The sequence below is a fragment of the Xenopus laevis genome, chromosome 5S (assembly GCF_017654675.1).
Source record: "Xenopus laevis strain J_2021 chromosome 5S, Xenopus_laevis_v10.1, whole genome shotgun sequence".
In the NCBI taxonomy this organism is placed as follows: domain Eukaryota; kingdom Metazoa; phylum Chordata; class Amphibia; order Anura; family Pipidae; genus Xenopus; species Xenopus laevis.
In genome coordinates this window covers 66,062,585-66,089,006 of record NC_054380.1, presented here as the reverse complement: position 1 = coordinate 66,089,006, position 26,422 = coordinate 66,062,585, and the positions used below count along the sequence as shown (strand labels likewise).

The 26,422-nt window shown below is 37.3% G+C and overlaps 1 pseudogene; it reads right to left on the bottom strand.

Moving 5' to 3' along the window:
* Window positions 1–26,422, bottom strand: part of LOC108717952 — a 108,746-nt pseudogene that overhangs the window by 27,748 nt on the left and 54,576 nt on the right.

Genomic DNA, 26,422 nt, shown 5'->3' with positions numbered 1-26,422 from the left:
TTGTTCTGAGGGCACTATTAATCTCATACTTTGTATATAAAAAATGGTGCAAGAAGTTACTATTTGGTAATCATGCTAAATCCGCAGAGCAAACAGAATAACTCCAAAACAGAACAGACAGGTACACTGAGCACTAAGATCATGTGACACATCCCAGATCTTTTTTAACCCCCAAAAAACAAACAAACTAAAATAGAAAACCACAGTTCTTCTGTGGCCTTCTTAAGTACATAATAAAATGAAACATAGGGAAGAGTACAAATGATAATGATTGTACTTGAATTGGATCAACATCATTATTTGCAATTGCAAAAAAAAAAAAAAAAATCTTTATGGATTGTTTGGAAATAAATGATATATAACGGTATATAAGTTTGCTCCTTCATTATTTCCTTTTTTATTTTGTGGCAGTTGTGAAGGGTATGCATTTCTGCAATGCCAATGACCATCGCTGGAATACTTTCCATACACAAATATATAGCAAGGCCACCAAACAAAAAGATCTTTCCTCATTTCAGCATTGTACTGAAATAAAATGATAGTGGAAAAAATTCTATATACCTAATAGGAAAGACAAGTCTTATACAATTACTGTATATTTCCATAAAACTGAGCATTAGATTTCACTTCTGAATAACTTGACTTTTAAGGAGAACTCTTTTTCACCTATATTAAGAAACACAGTTTGATGGGCAGCTCTAAAACAAATATCTACAAATCTAATCATGTTACTGTTTTAGAGCTACCCCTAAAGCTGGCCATAAACACAAAGATAATAGCGCTTCTCACGGACTTTGTGTCCGCACGGTCCCAACATTTTTCATACCATGGGTCGTTTAGTTGATGAAGTTAGAAGTTTGTTTTGTGGCTAACAAATTCTCTGTATGTATTGCCTATCTGATGATATTATCGGGTGACTGTCACTACTATTGGTCAGACATAACTTTCGTATGTGCGGTCTGTCAAATCATGGGCACAGCATTGTCCGATTTGTTATTTTTACTAGTTCATTTAATCTGAATGTTTAGTTGTAGGTTGGTAGATCGATTGTTCAGCGTACATGAGAATATGTAAAATGTGCATGTACATGGCCAGCTTAATACCTACCAGAAGCTAGGTATGGACAAATCTCTGTGAGAGAGTGAGCAGTACTGCCCCACGTGACTGCTCAGACATTATATTCATGTCCCTACCTTCACAAGTAGCCCTACTCCAGTGCTTCAATGCTAGGGATGTAGCGAACTGTTCTGCGGCGAACTTGTTCGCGCGAACATCGCGAACTGTTCGCATTTTTTGCCGGTGTTCGCGAACGGCGTTCGCGAACACATACTCGGCGGTTCGCTACATCCCTATTCAATGCACAAATCAAGATGCCCTCAATGCAGTTGCATTATATTTTTCTGATGCTGAGAAGCAGATAGAGGATACTGAAATAGTTAGCTACTTGAGAATATCTAAATAATTATATTAACAAATCTGTTTCTTTTAATGGAGCACATCTTGAACTCTGATTACAACCATAATAGTTTCCCTTTAATATTTCACTAATTCAAGACCAGTATAACTCTGATAACAAAATCTCTACTTTTGAATATATACAAGTGCATACCAGACCTTCTTTCAAGTTACAGTACATCATCCTATTTCCTTAAGCAAGGAAAATATAATTACATTCCAGCAGGAGATAGTTTGTATTAATAAATACAATGGCATTATGCTCTCCTCATAAACGGACGCAACTAGCTTCAATGAAGACATATGGTTGTTTTTAACAGAGAGCCACAGGGCAGTTTTCACAAAAGGAGCAGATGAGTTTTATTGTAAATTCTGCAATACAATGACCTTAATTGTCTGCTGCTAAGATGGCTACAACATTATAACCGAAACAGGCAAATGTAAGCCCCAATGAAAGAGCATATTAGGCAGAAACTATATCAGATATCTGCCAGATGTTTCCTACAGTATATGTTCTGAAACAATCATTGGTAGAAGGAATTCAAGAAATCCTGAGTAATTTGTTCTATTCTATAATCAATTTTAAGCTCTTTGGGACAGGGATCACATCCCAACTGTGTTCTGAAACAAATAGCTACATAGTTAAGTTGGGTTCAGCCCCTCCAAATGAACCACAGTGCAACCGTCCATACACTCACATAAACTATATCTATATTAATTGTAGATTTTAGTATCACATAGACTATGATATTATGCTTGTCCAAGGAATCATCCAATCATCAAAACACTTAATTTTTTGATGTTGATGTTCCTTTAAGAACTGGAGTCCAAAACTGCACAGCATATTCAAGGTGAGGCCTTACCAGGGACCTATAAAGAGGCATAATTATGTTTTCATCCCTTGAGTTAATGCCCTTTTTTATGCAAGACAGAACTTTATTTGCTTTAGTAGCCACAGAATGACACTCCCTGGAAATAGACAACTTGTTATACTGTAAAACTGATAAGCATAATAAATAATTATTAGTGAAAAGGAACACAGTTCACTGTCCAAGAAATCACTGCTATATCTGTCACCGGCATGCTCCCAGCTGTAGCTATAAACAATTATTTATGAATGTTGTGATAACAGTATGGCAGGCTGCCAGCAAAGTAGAGCAGTAGATTCAAATGAATATAGTAAAAAGTACACATATATTTTCCAAAATATTTTCTTTCTACTATATACTAATATACATGACCACTTGTTTCCCTTCTACTATACAATGCCATTTTAGACTGAAGGGTATTATTTAATTCCTGGTTCTTTTTAATCCCTTGCAGCCTTGTGTTTTTAACATTTTAGAGCCAAATCCATGAACATGGTAGCACAAATTTTGACAGTGGCCAAACATCTTGAGATCTTCTTACTCTCCAACCAATCGAAACTCAGAGGTTCACCATGGGCACCTGTGTTTTCATGTGATGTTGTCAGTATTTCATGTTTCACTTACAGGTGACGTCAAAATGGGCTGTTTCTAGAGTTATAATTTGCAGGTGATGATGACGTGCACATGGTTGATTTATAATAATATTGTTGCTGGCCATGCTAGTTATACTGAGACACTATCCTAATTTATTCCAGAACCCTCTGCACTTTTGGGTATGCCATGCCCCTTTTTAGGTATAAAACTTGGATTACCTTGTTTAATTTTAACTGGAATATGTAGTGCTAGGTTGGTTAAATCTACATCATGTCTACATCATCTACCAGTATATTATATAAACTTATATTTATCCATTTTTGTGGCCTAAATAAAGTTCTCATTTCTTTTACAAGCCTGTTTGTGGGATCTGTGAGTGCCTGCCGTTTTCTTCTAACGGTATATTACTGTATATAACCATATATTATTACTATTATTACTATTACAATATTAAAATATTTTATTTAAAATCTATTTTAAAGGGAAGAACAGCATGACAAATAATTCAATATAGATTATAAATATATCTGAGGGTTATCTGAAGAACTCCTTTAGGGCTAGTCCACACGGGGAGATAGCCACGCGTTTGCGGTCGCGGCGACAAAGCGCCGCGCCAGTCGCCGCGACCGGCGCAGGCGACAGTTTTGTATGGGCGCCTATGTAAAAACGCCTGTGCTAACCACACGAGGCAATGCGCTTTTCAACAGTCGCCTGAAAATGCCTCGCCAGGCTTTTTCAGGCGACTGTTGAAAAGCGCATCGCCTCGTGTGGTTAGCACAGGCGTTTTTACATAGGCGCCCATACAAAACTGTCGCCTGCGCCGGTCGCGGCGACTGGCGCGGCGCTTTGTCGCCGCGACCGCAAACGCGTGGCTATCTCCCCGTGTGGAATAGCCCTTAGTGTTCAACTAAAGACTCGTGGATTCAGTCAATAAATATTTATTTGTAATCAGTAAAGTGTCAGTCACAAGGTAGATTGTAGATTTTAGTTACATACACAGTCATTATTTTTAATTGTGACTGCCATGCAGTTTGGTTTCAATCAGTTCGAGTACAGGGCATGAAATGTGTTGACTGTTTATTAAAGGGGTTGTTCACCTTCCAAACACCTTTTTTTCAGTTTAGTTGTTTTCAGATTGTTTCCCAGAAATAAAGACTTTTTTCAATTATTTTCTATTTTTGTAATTTTTACAGTTTTTCCAAAATCTTCGTTTATATGTTCCTGTTCAGTCTGGCAGCTCAGTAATTCAGGTGCAGATTCAAAACTGTTACAATTTTGCAACATTTAGTTGATACATTTTCAGCAGCATCTCTGGATTATTAGCAAATACTGTATCAATTCTAACAGCTGTCTTTTATAAAATTCAGGAATTCTGCTCAGCAGGGACAAATATAAGAAATGTATCAATTAATTTATAACAGTTTACAGGGTAAACCCCCCTCCCCGCCTCCGCTTGTTGCTCAGACATTTGAGGTCAGTTGCTGCTGTACATAAATATGCATGCTATGGAGAATATTTTCTTCCCCGATGAAGTCTATTTTGATGACATTCACTGGACATTGCTGCATTAACTTTTTATGAGTTTGTCATTACAATCTTGTAAATGCAATTGCAGACTTCTGATTGGTTTGACCAACCTATGAAGAAGCTGTGCCTATTAGTTAGACGGAGGCAATATATTGTGTATATTGTGTGTGTGTGTGTGTATATATATATATATATATATATATATATATATATATATATATATATATATATATATATATATATATATATATATATATATATATATATATATATATATATATATATATGGTGTATATTGTGTATAAGGTGTTAGCAAAAGACACGTACTGGCACGTAGTGAAGCACCGCTCTCGAATACTTCTTTAGGGCTGAAGGTGTCAATAGACGTACTGCGTAAACAAAAGAGAGCGGCGTGTCACTACGTGCCAGTACATGTCTATTGCTAACACCTTCAGCACACAGGCAGCAGTATAGACCAAGTGGCAGATCATTTCACTAATGTAAATGGAAGATCATTTCACTAATGTGCCCAAATATTACTGCTACGGCTACGCGATTCCTCTAATTTAATGTAAATGGTTCAAAGAATGTCGGGCTGATCTCACCAAAATCTGGTCCTCATTGCAAAAAGTTTGGACACCGCTGTGCTAAAAGTTGCTGCCATTAGCTACATACAGAAAAAAAACAAATAGCCTATAAAGCCTATTCAGTGAAACATACAGCCAAAATTGGTCTGTTCCATAGTTACTTCAGAGATATTATTTACACAAAGACCTGTCTCAACTGTTTTTCTTTATGGGTCAATCTAGAAAGTGTCATACAAATGATAATATGACTTCTCTAATCTCAGTATTATACCAGTCACAGAGAACAAAAGGACTCTGTCAGAGTTCATTAAAAAGAAAATGGAAGAAACAACCTCCTATCATTCTGTAACTCACACCAGTTAATAGAGTAAAAAGGGGCAGAAGTAAAGCTCAGTATATGACTATTGAGTTACCAGAAAAGCTGACTCACTGGCAGGATGTGACGGATTTGCAGGATTAAGCTACATAGGCATAAGAGAGAGTGTATAATATGGCACCTTTTACAATATATTTTTAATTAGGCTACTGCATTATTTATGTTGGAATAGTTCAAAGTCTTTTATACTAGCTTTAATTTAATAAGAAAAACTGTAACTGTAGTTTGACAAGTGGGCTAACCCACAGGGTAGTATGGCAAGCAAATGTCACTGATGTACAATACAGCACACTCATTCATTATAGAGCTTTCTGGCTAATGGATTACCAGATAACGAGTTGTACACCTATAAAACAAAAGGTACAACAAGTAGCATGCAAAAAGAGTACAAGTTATGCTTCTTTAAAGACACATGGGTGGAGACATACCTGCTATATGTCCATTCATATGTAAAAACATTGTAAGGTACTTTCTAACTATACTTTTATACGTTTATTTTCATGCCGTACGCAACGAGGGATACTTACTAGTACACATGCAGTTTTGATGAAATATGTTCTGGGGTGGGTTGATTCCATTTAGACAAACATCACAAAACTGCCATTTTAATGTCTATTTTAGCAAAGTTTTACTGACATAGGAAAATTATTTTTCTGGGATATATTCACCAGTGTAGAATCAGACATTTAAAAGGATAATCTGCTACAATAGTGGCCTCTTCTGGCCACACATAATTTCAGTGGTGAGACAAAAGTACAACTGATCTTATACTTTATAGATAAAAAAAGATTATCACGTACATTTCATGTGTAGTAAAAGTTACTGCATATTATATATAATATAAACAGAAAGGTACCGCACTCAACAAGCTCAGTTACAGAACCTGATTTTACTAAACAAACAAATTCTAACGTTTTGATCACATCATCGGGATCTTCCTCAGGGAAAAAAAACAATATATATAAGTATGTTAATGGGGCTATATGCCAAAGAACCACTGCTTAATGAAAGCTAACTCACCAAGACACATACTTTAGATTTTCTTGTAAATTAATTTGCTATTGAAAGCAGTAGCTGAGATTCCTGTAATGATAGCTTTGACATCACAGTGCCTTGCACAAGTATTCACTTCCTTGGACTTCCACATTTGTTGCGATACAACCTGACTTTTTTAGGATTAATACAATTTCTTTTACACAACATACTGTACATAAATACATACATTTGTTATTGTGGAAAAAATAGTAATTAAGCAAAAATTAAAGCTGAAATTTGCTGGCTGCAAAAGTATTTACCCTGAGACCTACAGTGAAGTCTGTTGGGAGGTAGCATTTGCCATGTGTCTGCTTTTTAAACGGAAGGTCTAGGCATCTTGTCAACATATCAGGCAGAATAGATTTTACAAAAGAACCTGTTTCACTTTTTCTAAAAAAAAAAACGAAAAAAAAAAACCCCTGTATCTTGGGAGAAAAAAACCAACTTTCAGCAAAACAATAATCCCAAACTCAAGGCCAAAGCAAAAACGGAGTAGCTCAAGAAGAGAAAGGTAAATGTATTTTTATCTATAAACAATGAAACTTTTAAGCAGTGTCTATTGAAAAGATAATTAGAACTGCATCTTCTTTCATTAGGCACATTTAATTTTTGAGACTATTACATACTAGGAAAATAGTGTGATTGAAAATTATTAAATGTTATTTACACATTTCATTGGTTTGGTTTCTTTACTCAAAGCACATGTAAACCATGTTAATATAAATCCCTGCATGAATAAAATTTTAAATGGTCGGTCATGACTTAATTTTAAGTAGCATGAACAGACAACAAATGAAGGCCAAAGCCAGCAATATGGTACTGTAAACTTCCCATTAAATTTGATGGAAGTTTTATTTTTAAACTGAATTGTTTCTTTAAAAGACCTTATTGGAGTTATGTAATAAAAGACTAAGCTTGCCCAGGTACAGTAACCCATAGTAACTAGGCTTGGGCAAATTTGACCTGTTTCGCCAAAAAATTTGCCGCCAGTGAAATGCCATTAAAATCTATGGGCGTCAAATTTTTTTGATGCGCGCCGACATTTTTTTGACATGGGTAATTTTTTTTTGATGCACAACGCCATACAAGTCTATGGGCGTCATTTTAGCGGCAAAACAAGGCGAAAAAATTCACCCATCCCTAATCTATCAGCTGGAAACATTTTTTAGGTCACCTGTTTAAAAGCAAACATATCGGTTGTTATGGGTTACTGCTCCTGGCCAAACTTAGGGCCTTTTATTACATATGGGGGGTAAAGAATCTAAAATCTGATACATGTCAACTGAGACCAGTAGAGTTCATCTGTGGCAAACTCTAGTTTCTTTATTTTGTAAATTCATATAAGTATCCTCTATTTTATATAGTACTAGCACATTTATGCAGAAATAGTCCATCATTCACAGCAGTCCTTGTGCCACTGGAGTTTAAAATGCAAGGCAGTGGCGGAACTACCAGGGGAGCAGGGGGTGCGAGCGAGCCAGGCCCCCTCAGGGCCCCCCGGCAGCCCGCGCGCCACTGAAAATGTGGGCCGTACGGAGGGGGGCCGGGCCCCGCTATGCGTCACGCACCAGGGCCCGTCCCCCTCTAGGAACGGTACTGATGCAAGGTTACTATGATATTCAAACAACACACTAAAAATCTATTTAATCAGGATCCAAATAGCCTTCATGGAGTGTGCTGCCATTTCTTTGCATAGTAACAGAGCTGCAAGTAGTTTTCTAGACTGTAAAAAATTCAATGACTTGTTGATATGTTCATGCACAGTTTCATTTTCAATTTTAAAAAAATCACCTTAAAGGGGACCCATCACCCAAAAAAATCACATTAGTCAAGCAAAATTAACTTTAATTACACTATATCAATTATTTGAATCTTGTTTCCTTCAATCTTGGAATTCATAATTATAGCAAGCAGGCAGGAGCCATTTTGTGGACACTGTTACAAAGGCAAGCCTTGCATCATCTCAGAATGTTGTTTGTGCACCAGATTGGGGGACCTGATGTCCATTTCTATGCCCTGGCTACACAATTAACCGGTAAAAAGAATGGTGGAATGTGTAGAGAGCTGTGACATCTAGGAAGTGCTGAATGGAAAGTGAAAGTAATTGCCTGCCCCACCTCTATGCCATTGGCATAGAGGAGGGGCAGACAATATTTGATTGACAGTCGAGATTTTTAAATGAGCATACAACAACTATGAATGCTTTAATAAAAAATAGAAATTGTATTTCATGTTTAATTTGAAAAGAACTTTTATTATACAGATTTTTGTGTCTGGGTGACAGGTCCACTTTAATGTTGAAAACCTTTGTAAAAGTCCAATTTTTATTATTTTTTTCCCACAAACTTAAATACAACTTTTAAAGGATATTTCAGTTTGGCAGAGGTCTGTTATTTCTCTTAAACATTGTTATTATGCTGCTGTTTTATCAATATTGGATAGCCTATGCTAAAGATCAATAGATTGTAATTATCTTTTTCCTTAAAGATAGCTATTAAGATAGTATACATCTGTGTTGTTTCCTTTGTTTAGAACTGCAAGGAATTGTTGTGTCTAGACACCATGCTGGCCTTTAGCTCAAACTTTTAAGATAATTTTCCTTATTTTACTTCGGAAATGGCTCGTCTTCCTCACATCCTTACACAGAAGGATCCCTATAAACTAATTTGCTGCTTTCCTACTTATGTGATTCATCCCACTTCTTGGTATTTGTTGTAAAAAGAACTTGAAAAAAAAGTGTACAATGCTTTAATTAAATAAGAATTTCACATCTCTATAAAGGAAAAATAACAAACAAACATTAAAAACTTAATGATATAGATTTTACCGAGCCTTTGAGAAAACTACATGACTAATGTATTGCTATATAGCTGCCTGTATCTGTGAACTGCAACCACAGGTCTGTCTAAAATGGGGAACAGGCACAGTCTCACTTTTGCGTGGCTTGCTCCTATAACAGAAAGGCGTGAGTATGCAGTCAGAGAGACAATAAATGAAAACAAACTGTACCGATTCTTCATGTTTTTCAGTGAATTTTTGAGTCATTAGCAGACTTGATTAATACAGAGAAGCAGTCTATTCGACAACAACAAATGCCAAGATAAAAAAACCTAGTCAGGAATAACCTCATAGACACTTCAGGCATATACATGAACGTGACACATTAATAGAATTCTGTATGGAACAGGAAAAGAACACACATTTGAAAACTGTGGACAGAAGAAAAAAAGAGTTAAAGCAAATTGTTGCATGATTTTATATCTATAGAGCAGGGGTGCCCAAAATGTAGATTGGGATCTACCAGTAGACCTTTAGCTGGTGATCGGTAGATCTCAATACACTGTCAACAAAAAGCTTCTGTAAATCACACTCCTATTTCATGATTTTTATTTAGATAACTATAATGTTAAGGTTACATAAGAAATAGTTGTTTGTAAAATATAGCACTATGCATTTTCCTATTAGTCAGTATTCAAGTCATATTTTCCATGGAGCTGAATACTAACAATACTTTTATGGATATAGATCACAAACATAACTTAAAGTAGACCTACAAAAAGAACTTGCGCATTTATTATACTCCTGATTTCAACCATTTGTGCACTTTATTAGTCTCCAAAAACCTAGCTGTTCTCTAAATCTAGTGCACCACAATATTCAGGATTTTAACCCTGCCAGTGCTTTTCTAAGATTTACTTAACCTGTTTCTTCTGATTACTACCTAAAACATGAAGATATCAGTTTGACTGATGCATATGTATTCTATAGTTATGGTTAGTACTGCACAAGATAAACCATACTTACACAAAGGACAAATGTGGCATTGCATAGGGGCAGGTTTTTAATTAGTTGTTGCACTGGTGCAGATTTTCCCAGTGCTGATAAAAAAGCCTCTGTATTTTGTAGATTTTGACATTTTACTTGGCTATACATCTAGTATAATTAAAGGAGAAGTAAAGTTGAAAGCATACTAAAGGCATACCGTCAACGTTTTTTTTTACATTTGATTTTTAAATCTGACATAGGGCTTTACATATTATCAATTTCCCAGCTGCCTCCAGTCATGTGACTTATGCTCTGATACACTTCAGTCACTCTTTACTGCTGTACTACAAGTTGAAGTGATATCACCCCCTCCCTTTGCCCCCAGCAGCCTAACAACAAAACAATGAGAAGGTAACAGATAGCAGCTCCCTCACACAAGATAACAGTTGCCTGGTAGATATAAATATAGCACTCAATAGTAAAATCCAGGTCCCACTGCAACACATTCAGTTACATTTAGTAGGAGAAACAACAGCCTGCCAGAAAGAAGTTTCATTGTAAAGCGCTGGTGCTTCCTGAAAGCACATGACCAGGCAATATGGCTGCCTATACAACAATATCACAACTAAAAAAAATACACTTGCTGGTTCAGGAATTACATTTTATATTGTAGAGTGAATAATTTACAGTGTAATTCAGGAAAGAAAAACGACATTATACAAATCATGACAGAATCTCTTTAATATGCAGAAGTATAACTGATGCTAGTACTTACACCTTTCTATCTAACTCTTCTGCCAATCATCTTCCGTTCTTATATCATCAAGTTATAATGTTGGCCACATATAGATTCATGTGTCCGATCACAAAAAAAGTATTTGTACTCAATTTCTGCTTCATGGAGGTACTTAATGTACTATAAGTATTCAAAAGTTTTGAAATAGCAGCTACATAGAGAAAAGAGTGAAACAGGGTAGACCAGGCAAAGTTTCCTAAGGTGAATCTGGTTTTGGTTATCATATACATATCCTATACATTTCCAACATGAATTAATTACTATAACTATTGTTTGCTAAAATTTAATTTGAAAAAATATGAGACAACACTTTCACTTTGTAAAGGAATAATTTGGTTATTTCTGCAAAACATACAATTCTATTAAAACATCTAAGGATAAATATAAAACATTATTTACTGAAGAAGAGGACCTTCAAAATCAGAAATATATGTAGAATAGAACCATAACATATTATTGGATATAATTATTGCTTAGCAATGTTGCTTGCTTCACTGAGACTTGTTTACTGTAACAAATAATGAACACCTAACTTTAAATTAGAAGCATATTAGCAGGCATCTTAAGAGTTCATTTATCTTTATAAAATGACTTGACTTGTAGCCTTATATTTTATATGGTTGTGCAACTATTTGGGCACATATTTTTTCTTTGTATTTTTGGATAAGGAGTGCATTATTAGTCTTTACATCTTAAAGTATGAGTGAGTAATCTCTGTTATCAACTATCACCATGTAGTCTAGCTAGTGAGGCCACTCAGTAAGCATTCCAAAATCCTTATACCTATAATAAAGGGCAAAAATAGCCCAACAACAAGACGTAGTTAGCTCTTAATTCACAAGCCCAAAGGACAACAGCTTGGTTATAATGTATGCTTAACTATAGCTTTTCCTTTTAATGCCATTTTGTGTACTACAACAAAAGTGATAGCTACTGTATTGGAGACTTCTCATGCTTACAACAGAATAAAATCAGTTGTTTGTGTTTGCAAAATATGGGTCCTAAAATCTCTGCAAATCACAAATTTTGCCCATGTAAATGAAGTGTGATTTGTCCACACACAGTAATAACCAAATGTTGGCAATTTACTCTTTTTAGCTGGTTAAATAAACTACCTCAAACAAAAGGGAGGCGGGTGCATTCACTTTTAGGTTAGTTGGTAACCCCACGACACACTAAATTTTATGTCCTGACACATGAATGAGGTTGAAGGAGTTCATTTGGCTGTGAGTCAATGATGCTTCTCAAGAATTATGTCATGCAATACCGTGTGTGGAAAGTCCCGTCATTTTTCGTCCGGTGGAGATCGGTCATTTGGTCGATCGGACAGGTTTGATTTTGTCACGACCGTCCCGCTGGAGCCCATTGTGCTCTCATTGTAATCCGATCGTTCGGCCATAGGGCAGAACGTTCAGATTACCCCCGATATAGCCATGCCCGTTAGTGTCATATCGGGGAAAGATCGGCTCGTTTGGCAATGTCGACAAACGAGCAGATCTTTGCGTCTATGGCCACCTTTAGAAGGACTTCTTTACATATTAACCTTTCTCTCAGGCTGTCTTACAACCTTAGCTATACAGATTGTGCATATATTCAGTTCTAAGGAAAATGTTACAGAATAGGAAGCACATGCATTTCGGCTTCAGAAGTTGATAAAAAGTAGCAATAGCAATAAATAAGGAAGTTGATCTATTCTGGGAGAAGGAATCTTTTTTTAGATGGATCGCCATAGTTTTGGTGGGTATGAGTAATATTTTTACAGGGAAGCTGCCAATCGTGGTACATTTCCAAACAACAAACAGTTTCTCCTTCCCTAGCACTATCATTCATATTTATCAACTTCCCCAAATGGAATCATCAAACTAACTGAAGTTTTCAATTATTCACCCACATATGTTTCTGAGAAATATAATATGGCACAAAAGCAAAGAGAATTCAGATATAAATGCGCCTTTATATACTGTACATATTTTCTTTATCTTTTCTTTTTCTTAGCACGTACGTAAATGAATAACTCTTTTCTACTTTTCTATTCACAGTATTTAACGTGATGCAGCTGCTTGGTTCTATGTTATTTGGTTAATATCAACTTATAGTATACAAAAGGCATTTAAATCCTAAACCATCCATGTTGTAGCTTGTGCCTAGAGCTGGGAGTCATACATATTTGTTATCGGCGTGTTCAGGAGACAACAGACTTTCCAATTCAGTTGTATTTTTGTGCATAAAATAAATAGTGAAATTTAAAAAAAAAATGATAAAGGGTTTCCAACTTTTGCATTCAACTGTATATTGTTTTGTACAAGACAACAACTGTATGTTGCTTTGCACAGTCACAATTTTCAGGTTATCCAATGTTATCCAATGTAATACTTTATGTTTTATGTACTAACTATATATATATATATATATACTGGGGTGCTTCACCAATGAGGCGAGTTGAGGCTGTCGCCTCAGGCGGCAGCGCCCCACTAGGTACCAGGGGCAGCCTCAGACAGCAGAGGGGCCAGGATCGCCCCTGTATATATATATATATTTATATATTTATATATATATATATAATGCAATGAAGTCTACTTTAATAGGGGGTTCCCAAGAATTATGTCATGCAATTACTCACCGCAAAATCCCACACTGCTTTCACCCTTTGGTATGAGGCAGTCTAACTACTTGCAAAGTTCTGCTTTAAAACAGAGAAAAGGCTACACAAATATGGCCAGGATGAACAATTCTGTCTGTGATTACGATTACAAACAATTTTTTTGCTCATCTGACAAATAAATCTTTCCTACAGACTAATAGAACCCAAACATGTGGCCGGCATTGCTTTGCTAATCAATTCCTGTACTCCTGGATTACACTCATAGACACTTCCTATGCATTTGAAGTATTCCTAGACTATGATGTCATATCCTATGTCTCCATTGTTCTATTCTTCTAATATCTGTACACAATTTATTCTGAGACAGATGATTTTTTTTAGGTACTTTCCAATTTAACACATTGCTCTTTGAATAACTTCCCATTCAAGTGAGATGCAAAGGTCTTCATATCCTTAGAATGGGTACACTCTCCCTTTCAGAGTAAGCAAAGAAATAGCTCTTAAATTTATGAAAGGTGCTTTTGTGGTTCCCTGAAATTAGATACATATCTACAAAATGCACTGCCATAGGGGTTTGTTTTATTATGCAAAGTAAAGTTCAAAGGACAAGTCTTATTTTCCTCTAGTAAATTATTTGTAGGGTTTGTAGGGTTGACAAGACACAAAACCTAAAAATAATGAGCAAACAGCATCTTATGACAATGGCACACAAATAGGTAAATATGACTATCGCTCACAAACATAGACTGTCCAGTGTCCGATAAACACTGCCTAATAAGCTAGTGCACCACAAGCTTCCAGGAGACGTCATACGAGTAAATGGATAATTTCAAGCTTTTTTTGCACCCTGGATTTTAGTAAAACATCTTGTGCTTTTGGCTTTTGTAATTTTCCTTTTTTAAAAATATAGGGATACAATCACAATATTTTGGTTTCTGTCTGATATCTGCTAAAGTTAATGTGAGATTATGCATAAATATTAAAAGACTCAATATCTTACAATATTGTGCTACATGGCTCCTTCAACAATACTACATGAACTCATTTTTCTGTTACTGACTTTATGTAAACATAACCATGTATCTGAACCTTTTACTGTTAATGAAACCTAGAAAAAACAGTAACATCAGAACTGAGAAAGTTACAAGAAGCCACCTGGGTGTACAAAAACAAATCAGTAACAATTACAAACTGTAGAATACTAACAACTTCAATGAGAAGAGAAAACTGCTTTCATCATTTTTATAGGAAAATTAATAAGCCTGCTGAGTAATACTATACATAAACTCTCCTCTGATTTTTCTTTAAATTAAATGAAAGCTTGTTGTATACAACCGTGCTAACAAAAAAAGAATCCAGTTCTGTCGCTTAGAGAAACACTTACAATTTGTAAGTGTTTAACTACAGTGATCAGTGCCTTCTGCTACCACTCAACTTTAGTTGCATTTGTATTTACTCTCAGTAATGGACATTTAAAAGGCTATATGCATGCAGGTCATCCTTTTGAAAGATGTCACAAACATGTTGCAGGAGGTATCTGACTTTTGAAACAATGTACCAGTCTCCTCCAGGTCTGCTAAGTAGCTGGATCCAGCAACATTATTTCAGGAGTCAGATCGGGATCTACCTGTAGACCTTTAGGAATGGCAACATAATGTACCGTTGCCCTCCAATGGTAAAACTGATGTATTTACATCAGAAACACTACTATAGCTTATATAAACAAGCTGCTGTGTAGCCATGGGGGCAGCCATTCATGCATAGGTTACACAGTGGATAACAGAAAAGTTCTGAAGACTGAAGGATCCTATTGTATAATATAGATCTTTCTGCTATTTGCTGTGTGTCCTGCACCTTTTCTCTTTTTCAGTTTTGAATGGCTGCCCCATGGCTACACAGCAGCTTGTTTATTTAAACTATTGTAGAGTTCTGAAGTAAACACATACATTTTACAAGTGCATTATTTTAAAACACTTTAAATTTTTGGTGTTACTGTTCCTGATACGTCAAAGAAAAGGTAGGTAGCACCATCCATTGATAGAGGTTAAATAACATTTAGTGGTGTGCAAGGTCATAAGATATTTAACCTTGCTTTTAAATATTTCAATATACATTTTTTTCGTTTCATATAATTTTTAGTTGGTTAATAAATAAAAGTTATGTTTTATTTATATCTTTTTGGGACCTCAGATTAAAAGAGTGGGTAGGTGCAATACTATATGGGTCATACTTTTTTCCTTTTTCTGTTTAATCATATATTAAACAGAAAAGGAAAAACAGAAAAGGAAAAAAGTATGACCCATAGTATTGCACCTACCCACTCTTTTAATCTGAGGTCCCAAAAAGATATAAATAAAACATAACTTTTATTTATTAACCAACTAAAAATGATACGAAACGAAAAAAATGTATATTGAAATATTTAAAAGCAAGGTTAGGTACGGAAGCTGAATAGACACGAGGTCAGCAGCTCATAAACAGTAACCATAAATTGAGATAGTTGAGTGGGTTTGTATTCACAGTTTTAACTGTTTCCCCACTATATTCTCAATTGCAGCAAGGTACTGGTGACCCACGGTATGTGGGCGAACCGGACGGACCGAACGGTATTGCGGGTCAGTATGTGGCCTTTGTATATAATTGGGCCAAAATATGGCAACACACACTTATGCCTATAAAATAGTTATGCATCGATATATAACCACATGGGATTGATTAACATAATAACACCTCAGGTAAGGTTGTAAGGAGAGGGGATTAGCGAACCCAAACTTCAATGCCCTCTCAGGTCGTCCATCGTAACCATGCCCTATGGCGCAACTGTGGGAGAGTGTCGGCGTAACCATAGGGGGATCGACCCCCCGGTATCAAGTATGCTACCCGTTTCCTCCCGCACACCCCTCCTTTGAGGTTAAGCCAAGGCGCCGTGTATAAGTATCCGACTGGTGTGACACTGTTGGCGTGACAAGAGGAGGAGCGACCTGTCGGTACTGTTTGCGCTACCCGTTTCCTTCCCACACCTCCCTTCCTTAAAGTTGAACAGAGGAACTAGGCACAAGTATCCGACTAGCGGAATACATTAAGCCCGTATCTGTATAGCGTAGTTTCCCAAACCACCCTTCCGCCCGTTCACCAGTACCAGCTCATTCCCCGTTCCTGCCTAAACCACAATTTTTTTGTATTTAATGACAAGTTCTATTTTCAGGTGAGAGGGGTTGCCATGGGAGCTGCATTCGCACCCACCTATGCTAACCTATTCATGGGTTGGTGGGAGGCCTCCTGGGTGTTTGGAGATTTGATGTCCCAATTTACCCAACATATAGCTACCTGGTTTCGCTATATTGATGACCTGGTTTTTTTATGGACTGGTAGCCGTGAATGTCTACACAAATTCCTGCTGGAACTGAATAATAATGATCTAAATATTAGATTAACACACACAATCAGCGATCATAAGCTGGATTTTCTAGACGTCACACTAATTCTGGATAGTGATGGTACAATATCCACAGATCTATACTGAAAATCTACCGCTACCAATTCTATACTGCATTTTCAGAGTCATCATCCCATCTCAACGAAAAGGGGAATTCCAGTTGGTGAATTCCTCAGGTTACGACGAAACTGCTCAGATTTGGCTACCTTTAAACTTCGAGCAAGTGAACTTACAGAGCGACTCAGGGCGAGGGGTTATTCCCACACGATAATTCAGAAAGCCTATCATAGAGCAATCAAGACGCAAAGAATCAATCTATTGAACAAAACAAAAAATACTGGCAATGTGTCTGAACAACCCACAAGATTCATTAGTACTTTTTGCAGACAGTGGCCAGACATCAATTCTGTTTTAGTGAAACACTGGCATGTACTACTCACTGATCCTGTCTTAGCCACATCAATAGGCTCCCGTCCGCAACTATGTAGCCGTAGAGCTCCTAACTTACGAGATCGCCTAGTGAAAAGTCATTTCTCAAGACATAAGACTAAACCTATAAGAACAGGCTCATTTCCATGTGGGAATTGCAAAGCATGCAAGTACATACATAATAAAACGTCAGTTGTGGATAGATTTGGCAAATCGCATAAGGTCACACATTATTTTTCTTGCAATACGACCAATGTAATATATATACTAACTTGTCCATGCAATAAAATGTACATTGGTAAGACCAATCGCGCTTTCAAGAAAAGAATCCTTGAGCATGTATCAAGCATTGATAATGCCCTAGACTGGGTAAAAGCGAATAAAAAACTCCCCCCAGTGAGTAGGCACTTCATGGAAAATCATAATAGTTCAAGCAAAGGACTACATGCCGCTGGTTTATTTAATATTAATCTGGGGATTAGGGGTGGTGATTTGGAGACATCACTTCTCTCCAAAGAAAGCGAATTAATTTTCTTAATGAATACTTTAAGCCCGCATGGTCTCAATGAGAGCATTACCATCAATATCTTTATTTGATGATTTTTTACTTTGTGACTGCCATATCTTTTATTCCACATTATCTAATAGTAACAAGTGTATACGTTATGTATGATGTTGCTTTATGTAACACGTCAACAACCATTCCATCAAATGTTGCGGATTCAATAGTAAAATTCCCCAGTTGGATACTTTACTGTCACTACAAATTTGTTTCTAATTAATGTTGCCATTTGACTTATCCAGCAATTTGCTTTGAAGGAACATAGGGCCGCTGCACTGCATGGAACAGTGCTCCGCCCTCAATGTCATGATTGGCCAGTTCAAATTTTGAGAGGCGTTTGCCTCTCTATTTAAACCTGCACCTTTTGAGCGCCAAAAATAGCCTTTGACAAAGCTCGCAGGTTGGCGAGCGAAACGCGCGTCAGGCGCTTCTAATAACAATTTTTTAACTGTTAGGCAGGAACGGGGAATGAGCTGGTACTGGTAAACGGGCGGAAGGGCGGAAGGGTGGTTTGGGAAACTACGCTATACAGATACGGGCTTAATGTATTCCGCTAGTCGGATACTTGTGCCTAGTTCCTCTGTTCAACTTTAAGGAAGGGAGGTGTGGGAAGGAAACGGGTAGCGCAAACAGTACCGACAGGTCGCTCGCCTAGTGTTTCACAGAATGAAATAAATAAGCAAAAGCAGTTAAATCTGCAATTTTGAGTGCTCTCCTTTTACTACTTTCTACTAAGGTCGCTCCTCCTCTTGTCACGCCAACAGTGTCACACCAGTCGGATACTTATACACGGCGCCTTGGCTTAACCTCAAAGGAGGGGTGTGCGGGAGGAAACGGGTAGCATACTTGATACCGGGGGGTCGATCCCCCTATGGTTACACCGACACTCTCCCACAGTTGCGCCATAGGGCATGGTTACGATGGACGACCTGAGAGGGCATTGAAGTTTGGGTTCGCTAATCCCCTCTCCTTACAACCTTACCTGAGGTGTTATTATGTTAATCAATCCCATGTGGTTATATATCGATGCATAACTATCTTATAGGCATAAGTGTGTGTTGCCATATTTTGGCCCAATTATATACAAAGGCCACATACTGACCCGCAATACCGTTCGGTCCGTCCCGTTCGCCCACATACCGTGGGTCACCAGTACCTTGCTGCAATTGAGAATATAGTGGGGAAACAGTTAAAACTGTGAATACAAACCCACTCAACTATCTCAATTTATGGTTACCGTTTATGAGCTGCTGACCTCGTGTCTATTCAGCTTCCGTACCTAACCTTGCTTTTAAATATTTCAATATACATTTTTTTCGTTTCATATCATTTTTAGTTGGTTAATAAATAAAAGTTATGTTTTATTTATATCTTTTTGGGACCTCAGATTAAAAGAGTGGGTAGGTGCAATACTATGGGTCATACTTTTTTCCTTTTTCTGTTACTGTTCCTGATAGTTTACATTTTTAAATGTCTACTTAACACCATAGCTCTGTGCATTCTGCATGTTGAGTAAAGTAAAGAGTATATATTTTCTAAACTATATAAATAAGAGATTAAATAATAAAGTTCCTAAAGAACTTGATATCTAAGCAATTGCCCTAACTGAAATATTAAACTTTTGCAAAATTACACTATATGTATCTCTATTTTTATTTATATAGCTCTATTTGTGTTGGCAGAGCTGCACAGCAGAACAATATATTAACAGAACAAAGAGGGGGGTCAATACAATGATAGATACAAATAAATGCAAAGTACGCTTACAATCAAAATTAAGTGCTAAGCGTTAAAATTTTTAACACTTAGCACTTAATTTTGAATGTAAGGTTACGTTGCACTGTTAAAATCAGTGATTGTTGGTGATGTGGGATTGTTAGCTAAATCAGTGATTGTTGCTGATGTCTGACTTTTTTCTGTTTTTATCTTTTTAACTTAAAAAGAAAAAACAGAAAAAAGTTCCCTACCCCATAGAATTTACAATTTAAATGGGCACATATTAAATCTGTCAGTATATTTCTGTAGTCTGTATGCTTAAAGGGATACTGTCATGGGAAAAAAAACGAGTCAGTTAATAGTGCTGCTCCAGCAGAATTCTGCACTGAAATCCATTTCTCAAAAGAGCAAATAGATTTTTTTATATTCAATTTTGAAATTTGACATGGGACTAGACATATTGTCAATTTCCCAGCTGCCCCAAGTCATGTGTCTTGTGCTCTCATAAACATCAATCACTCTTCACTGCTGTACTGCAAGTTGGAGTGATATCACGCCTTCCTTTCCCCTCCCTGCAGCCAAACAAAAGAACAATGGGAAGGTAACCAGATAACAGCTTCCTAACACAAGATAACAGCTGCCTGGTAGATCTAAGAACAGCACTTAATAGTAAAAACCCATGTCCCACTGAGACACATTCAGTAATTGAGAAGGAAAAACAGCAGCCTGCCAGAAAGCATTTCTCTCCTAAAGTGCAGGCACAAGTCACATGACCAGGGGCAGCTGGGAAATTGACAAAATGTCTAGCTCCATGTCAGATTTCAAAATTGAATATAAAAAAAATCTGTTTGCTCTTTTGAGAAATGGATTTCAGTGCAGAATTCTGCTGGAGCAGCACTATTAACTGATTCATTTTGAAAAAATGTTTTTTTCCCATGACAGTATCCATTTAAGGTTATACAGTTGTATTCAGAATAATAGCAGTCCGACATCACCAACAATCACAGATTTTGGTAGAAATTGTATTTCTTCATGACAAATAATTTATTAGTAGGTGTAGTGTAGAATCAGTAATAGGCTTGTTCAAAATAAAAGCAGTGTTCAAAATAACCATAGTTGTGCCAAATAATAGCAGTGTGAATTGACAGGTGTCAATTACAGTCTTTATTTAAGGAAGGAAGGCTGCAAATGTTGTGCATGCTGGTTATAGTGCATTTCTCTCTGAAAAATGGATCGTTCCAGACATTGTTCAGAAGAGCAGCATACCTACATAGAATAAAAAGTTGATAAAAGAGGAAGAAGTGAAGTAAATTATAGGCTGCTCAGCTAAATGATCTCAAATGCTTTAAAATGGAAACCAAAACCTGAAGGAGGTGGAAGAAAACAGAAAACTACCATTCGAATGGATAGAATAATAGCCATTTGTTCTTTTTGGGTTTACGGGCAGCAGACATTTTGTCAGACAACCCCCAAACACAGTACAGTGTGAAGACAGTGAATCATGGTGGCACAAGCATCATGATATGGGGATGTTTCTCATACTATGGTGCTGGGTCTATTTATCGCATACCAGGGGTCATGGATCAGTTTCACATCAAAATACTTGATGAGGTCATGTTGCCTAATATCGAAGAGGAAATGCCCATGAGATGGATGTTTCAACAAGACAACAACCACAAACACTCCAGTAAACGAGAAACATCTTGGTTCCAGACCAACAAGATTGACCATATGGAGTGGCCAGCCCAATCCTCAGACCTTAATCCAATAAAAAAAACTTGTGGGGTGACATCAAAAATGCTATTTCTGAGGCAAAACCAAGAAATGCAAAAGAATTGCAGAATGTAACAGGTGCCAGAAGGTCGATTCCATAAAACACATTTCATTATACAATAAAATATTAGTTCCATGATTCAAATGAAAGCAAAATCTTGAAACATTTTTCAGTTTATACAGTGAATGTTTGAGTTTGTAAAGAAGAATGCAGAAACTGCTATTTTTTTGAAAGACCTAATATTCCTTTTAAGATGATGAACTGACTCTTATAGTTATGGTTTTCTTTACCTGATATATTCTAAATGGTATATATCGAAATCCACCATCTTCTGGGGAGAATTCCATAAGTTTTCTGTTTATGGCCCAAAACTGTTCAAATTTATCTATAAAAACAAACAGATTCTTAAAACATCTGTTTAAATATAAGAATTGTGTTTGAAAAATCTCTCCTAGCAGTTATATACACTATAGGAACAGATGATAATCACCTTTACATGGATGTGTCACAGCCATGACAAAAAATGTAAAGTGAAATAGTTACCATTTCCCTATGAGAAGTGCACACTTTCTACACTTGGCTCTAGTCATTAGTGTCATTGCTTACCATTTTAAGTTGGTAAATTTGTGAGTAAAAACATGCAGAATACTGACTGATAAAATATGGGGCAAAAGAATAAGCTTTCATCATGCATTGCATGTGATATGATGATATGCACTTGTTTTAGCATACAGTATATGAATGTCCCTGTGCACAGGGCATAACAATTTTTAAAATTATGGATTTTAGGTTGTAAAGACTCTCAAACTTCCAGGTCTTTCTCAATTAGAATGCTTAAGAAACAGAGTTGCTGCTGCTTATACAGGGGAACTCAGGTAGAAACCCAACTTGCACCACCACTGACTGACTAAGTCACTAAGGTCTTGATACTCAGGTGTCAACAAATTAAAGAATATGGGTGCAAAGAATGTGCTGTACTTTACAAATAGCCAATTGCATGGGTAAAACACAGAGCTCCCTTGAGGTCTATCTTATTAATTTAGGCCCCGCTGTTTTGAGTGTGCGGCTGAATATTTGAAGAATTGTGTGTTTTTATTGTGCCGAACGGTTGTGCTGGTAATCCCATAATTAGGCAAAAGAATATGTTTTTCACAAATATCTTTTGTTTGTTCAATAACACACACATATTTTGTGGCAAGTATTAAGCTGCAAGGATCTCAATCTTGCAGCAATACAAATACTATGTACAACAGCTACATAGGTATAAAGATCCCTTCTGAATACTAAACCTGCCGTAGTCATTATAATATGTATGTATGTATATTTTTATTTGTATAGTGCTCCTTGAGGGCAAAGCACTGTACAGCAAAACAATAAATTAGTAGTAACAAAAAGGGGTCACTGCATTAATAAGTAACAATAAGTGCATTATTAGAAATACAATTCACATAAATATAAAATATAATTACAATACAGATTAAGTGCTCAGTGTAAAGGAGACAAAAGGATGGAGGACCCTACCCTGCGGGGCTTACAGTCTAAATGGGAGAGTAACTTATGGACACAATTCTGGAGAGGTGTATTAAATTGCTGTATGTTACAGTGGGTGACACTGTCATATAAGTGCCAATTCCCAGTTCAGGTGTTATCCAGGTGGTGCGAGAGGTAGTCTTTTTAAAAACATTGAAGGAGGAATAGCATTCCACATATAAGGAGCCACAAGAGAGAAGGGTTTGAGACAGGAAACAGCAGTAGTGTTGGAGGGTGCAACCAAATGGTTGCTTTGAGAGGAGCGGAGGTTTTCTGCCAGGAACATATAGCGAAAATAAGAGATAAGATGTACTTATAAGATATATAAGGTGCAGAGGAATGAAGGACTATGAAGGTTATGAGGAGGAGTTTATAAGTTATTCTTTGTTTTATAGGAAGCTATGATAAGGACTTCAGCAGGGGAGGGGCCTTTACCCTTTTGGATGAGAGGAGGATAAATCTGACAGCAGTGTTTTAAACAGACTGTAGAGGGGAGAAGGGAAGGGAGTAGGAGTAAGGGAGGCCAGTTAGTAGAAGGTTACAGTAATCTAGTCAGGATAGGATGAGAGCATGCATGAGAGTCTTGGCCGTAGCATGTGAAAGAAGGGACAGATTTTGGCAATATTGCATAAGAAAAAGTGACAGGTTTTGACAGTGGTATTAATATGATCAGAGAAGGAAAGAGAGGAGTCAAAGATTACCCCCAAACAGCGTGCTGAGTTGACAGGGTTAGTGAGCACAACCATCAATAGAGATAGTAAAAAGGGGAGCATGTCCTCACATTACTATGTCACTCATCCAGTGAAGAGAATGTAATCCAAAAGCAGTGAAAGTTTCGGCTTTTGCAAGCATCACTCAATCAGATTACATGAAATTAAGTTCTTTAGTGAGCATATATATCAACAATGAAAATTACTGGGGATACACAAGAAGAAATATGTATCCCTAATTCTGGAGAAAGCTTTCACATTACAATAAAAATAAATCCTTGATGGTATGACATCATTAGACACACTAACACTCATTAGGTCTCCATGAATGTACTTAAAGCCAAAGACCACATTTGGCTCCTGCTTTTAAACTAAATTTCAAATGCTTCCCCAAAAAGCAACCGCATCAAAAGCGGATTATGTAAATATCCAACTATGACTGAATTTCTGGTTGTCTCTAGACAAGATATTTTCCACATGACAAAATTCTCATTCCTGAAAGTGCAAAGTCAAATGGCAAAGCAGTAAACAGCAAAGATTAAAAAAAGAAAACTACTAACAGCCTTACATATCAAACATACCCATAAATCTGATAAAAACCACCAAATATGTTCTAGATTTCAAGCAATATCTCAATAGCATGTTTCCTGGCAAAACCATGAGTTATGAAAATGATGCCACATATGCAAAACACTGCCTTATAATTATTTTTACAGTGATGCACAAAGTGGGAGTCTAGTTAACAGAAACATCTGCGTAAGGTATGCAGGCAGAGGAAACAATTTTCTGCTGCTCAGATCAGATAAAACAAACAAAAAAAAACTGAAAAAAGTTGGTAACATAAAACAAAAGGAATGGAGGGGAGGAGTTATGGGGCTTACTAACATTAAAGTAACCCCCACCAATGTAGTTAATATCAGTTAAAAAGGCATTGTATTTCATAATAGCAATATGCTAATTAAAGGGGTCTTTCAATCAAAAAACAGTTTTTATATAATTAAATCAAAAGTTATTCTAAGCAAATTTCCAATATACATCAATTACTGTATGTTATGCTATTAAAATGTTAATAGCATTATAAAAAATGATGTTTGTTTATATTCTCTTCACTTCTGGCTCTGACTCCTAAAATAACATTTCACAAATAACTTTTTAGTATGTATATATATATATATATATATATATATATATATATATATATATATATATATATATATATATATATATATATATATATATATATTTTAAGATCCTTTTGATAAAGATATTCTGTTGGTTTATAACACAGAAGTGTCCTCTGCTAAGAAAACTAGCATATCTTGCAGAAGAGAGAAAGCCATAAAGGAGACCCACAATTTAGGTTTTGGCAATAAAACTGTCAGGATCAGCCCGGGACTTGAACTCCAGTGGTGCTGTTCTGGCAATTTGCAGCACTTACCTCATGAGCCACTGGGGGCTCTCGGGACTGGTTCTGAACTCTTTACCCTCATGTGTCTCCCATTTCCTAATCACCTTCCCTTTATAAACCCCGCCCTGAGCTTTGCTCAGGGCTGAGTCATTGAATGTATTCTGTTTGTTCCTGACCTGCAAATCTGAATCTGAATCTGAATCTGAATCTGAACATGAATCTGAACCTTGAAAACCTTGTGTGCCTTGTTCCTGAAAACCTTGTTACCTTGTTTCCTGAGTGAGTACCTTTGTTCCTGTGTTCCCCATTTTTCCCTCACCATCTGGATCCCTTGATTATCCTTTTGCCTGTTCCTGCCTTTTGATTTCTGTGTTCTGACTGCCAATAAACCTACCATTACTTTCATCATCATCATGTCTTTGCCTACAATCACCTATGGCTACACCCCTGGGCTCCCACCATATCCACTCCCCTTGGAGTGGCTATCCTCCGTTACAGCGGTTCCTCGCTGTGAACGTTACAGAATGACTCAGCCTAACTGCAAGAAGCTTTTGGGAAAGCCCTCCATGCCTTCTGACTCTGTTGTTAAACTGCAACTCCCTTGGGATGGAGAGGATAAGGCAGAAGACGCCATCCATTTCACTGATGATGTCTGGCAGGATTTTGTCTCCGATGATGACTGGGAGGATTCAGTCTTCGATGAGGACTGGGAGGATCTAGACTCGGATGAAGATGAACTACAAACTGCTATCTGGTCTGTGTCAGATCGGCCACTTCCAGTTTTTGGGCCCTTGTCTCCTCCACAACCTTCTGCTCCTGTGGCAGCTGCCAAACCCAGGTCACCCTCTTTTTCTCTCAGACCTGAACCCCAGTTTATTAGTTTTTCTACGGTTTCCCAGCACCCTCTCCAGTCACCTGCTCCTGTGCCGGCTCTCCAGTCACCTGCTCCTGTGCCGGCTCTCCAGTCACCTGCTCCTGTGCCGGCTCTCCAGTCCACCTGCTCCCTGTGCCGGCTCTCCAGTCACCTGCTCCTGTGCCGGCTCTCCAGTCTCCTGCTCCTGTGCCGGCTCTCCAGTCTCCTGCTCCTGTGCCGGCTCTCCAGTCTCCTGCTCCTGTGCCGGCTCTCCAGTCTCCAGTTCCTGTGCCGGCTCTCCAGTCTCCAGCTCCTGTGCCGGCTCTCCAGTCTCCAGCTCCTGTGCCGGCTCTCCAGTCTCCAGCTCCTGTGCCGGCTTCCCAGCCAGTCCTCGCTCC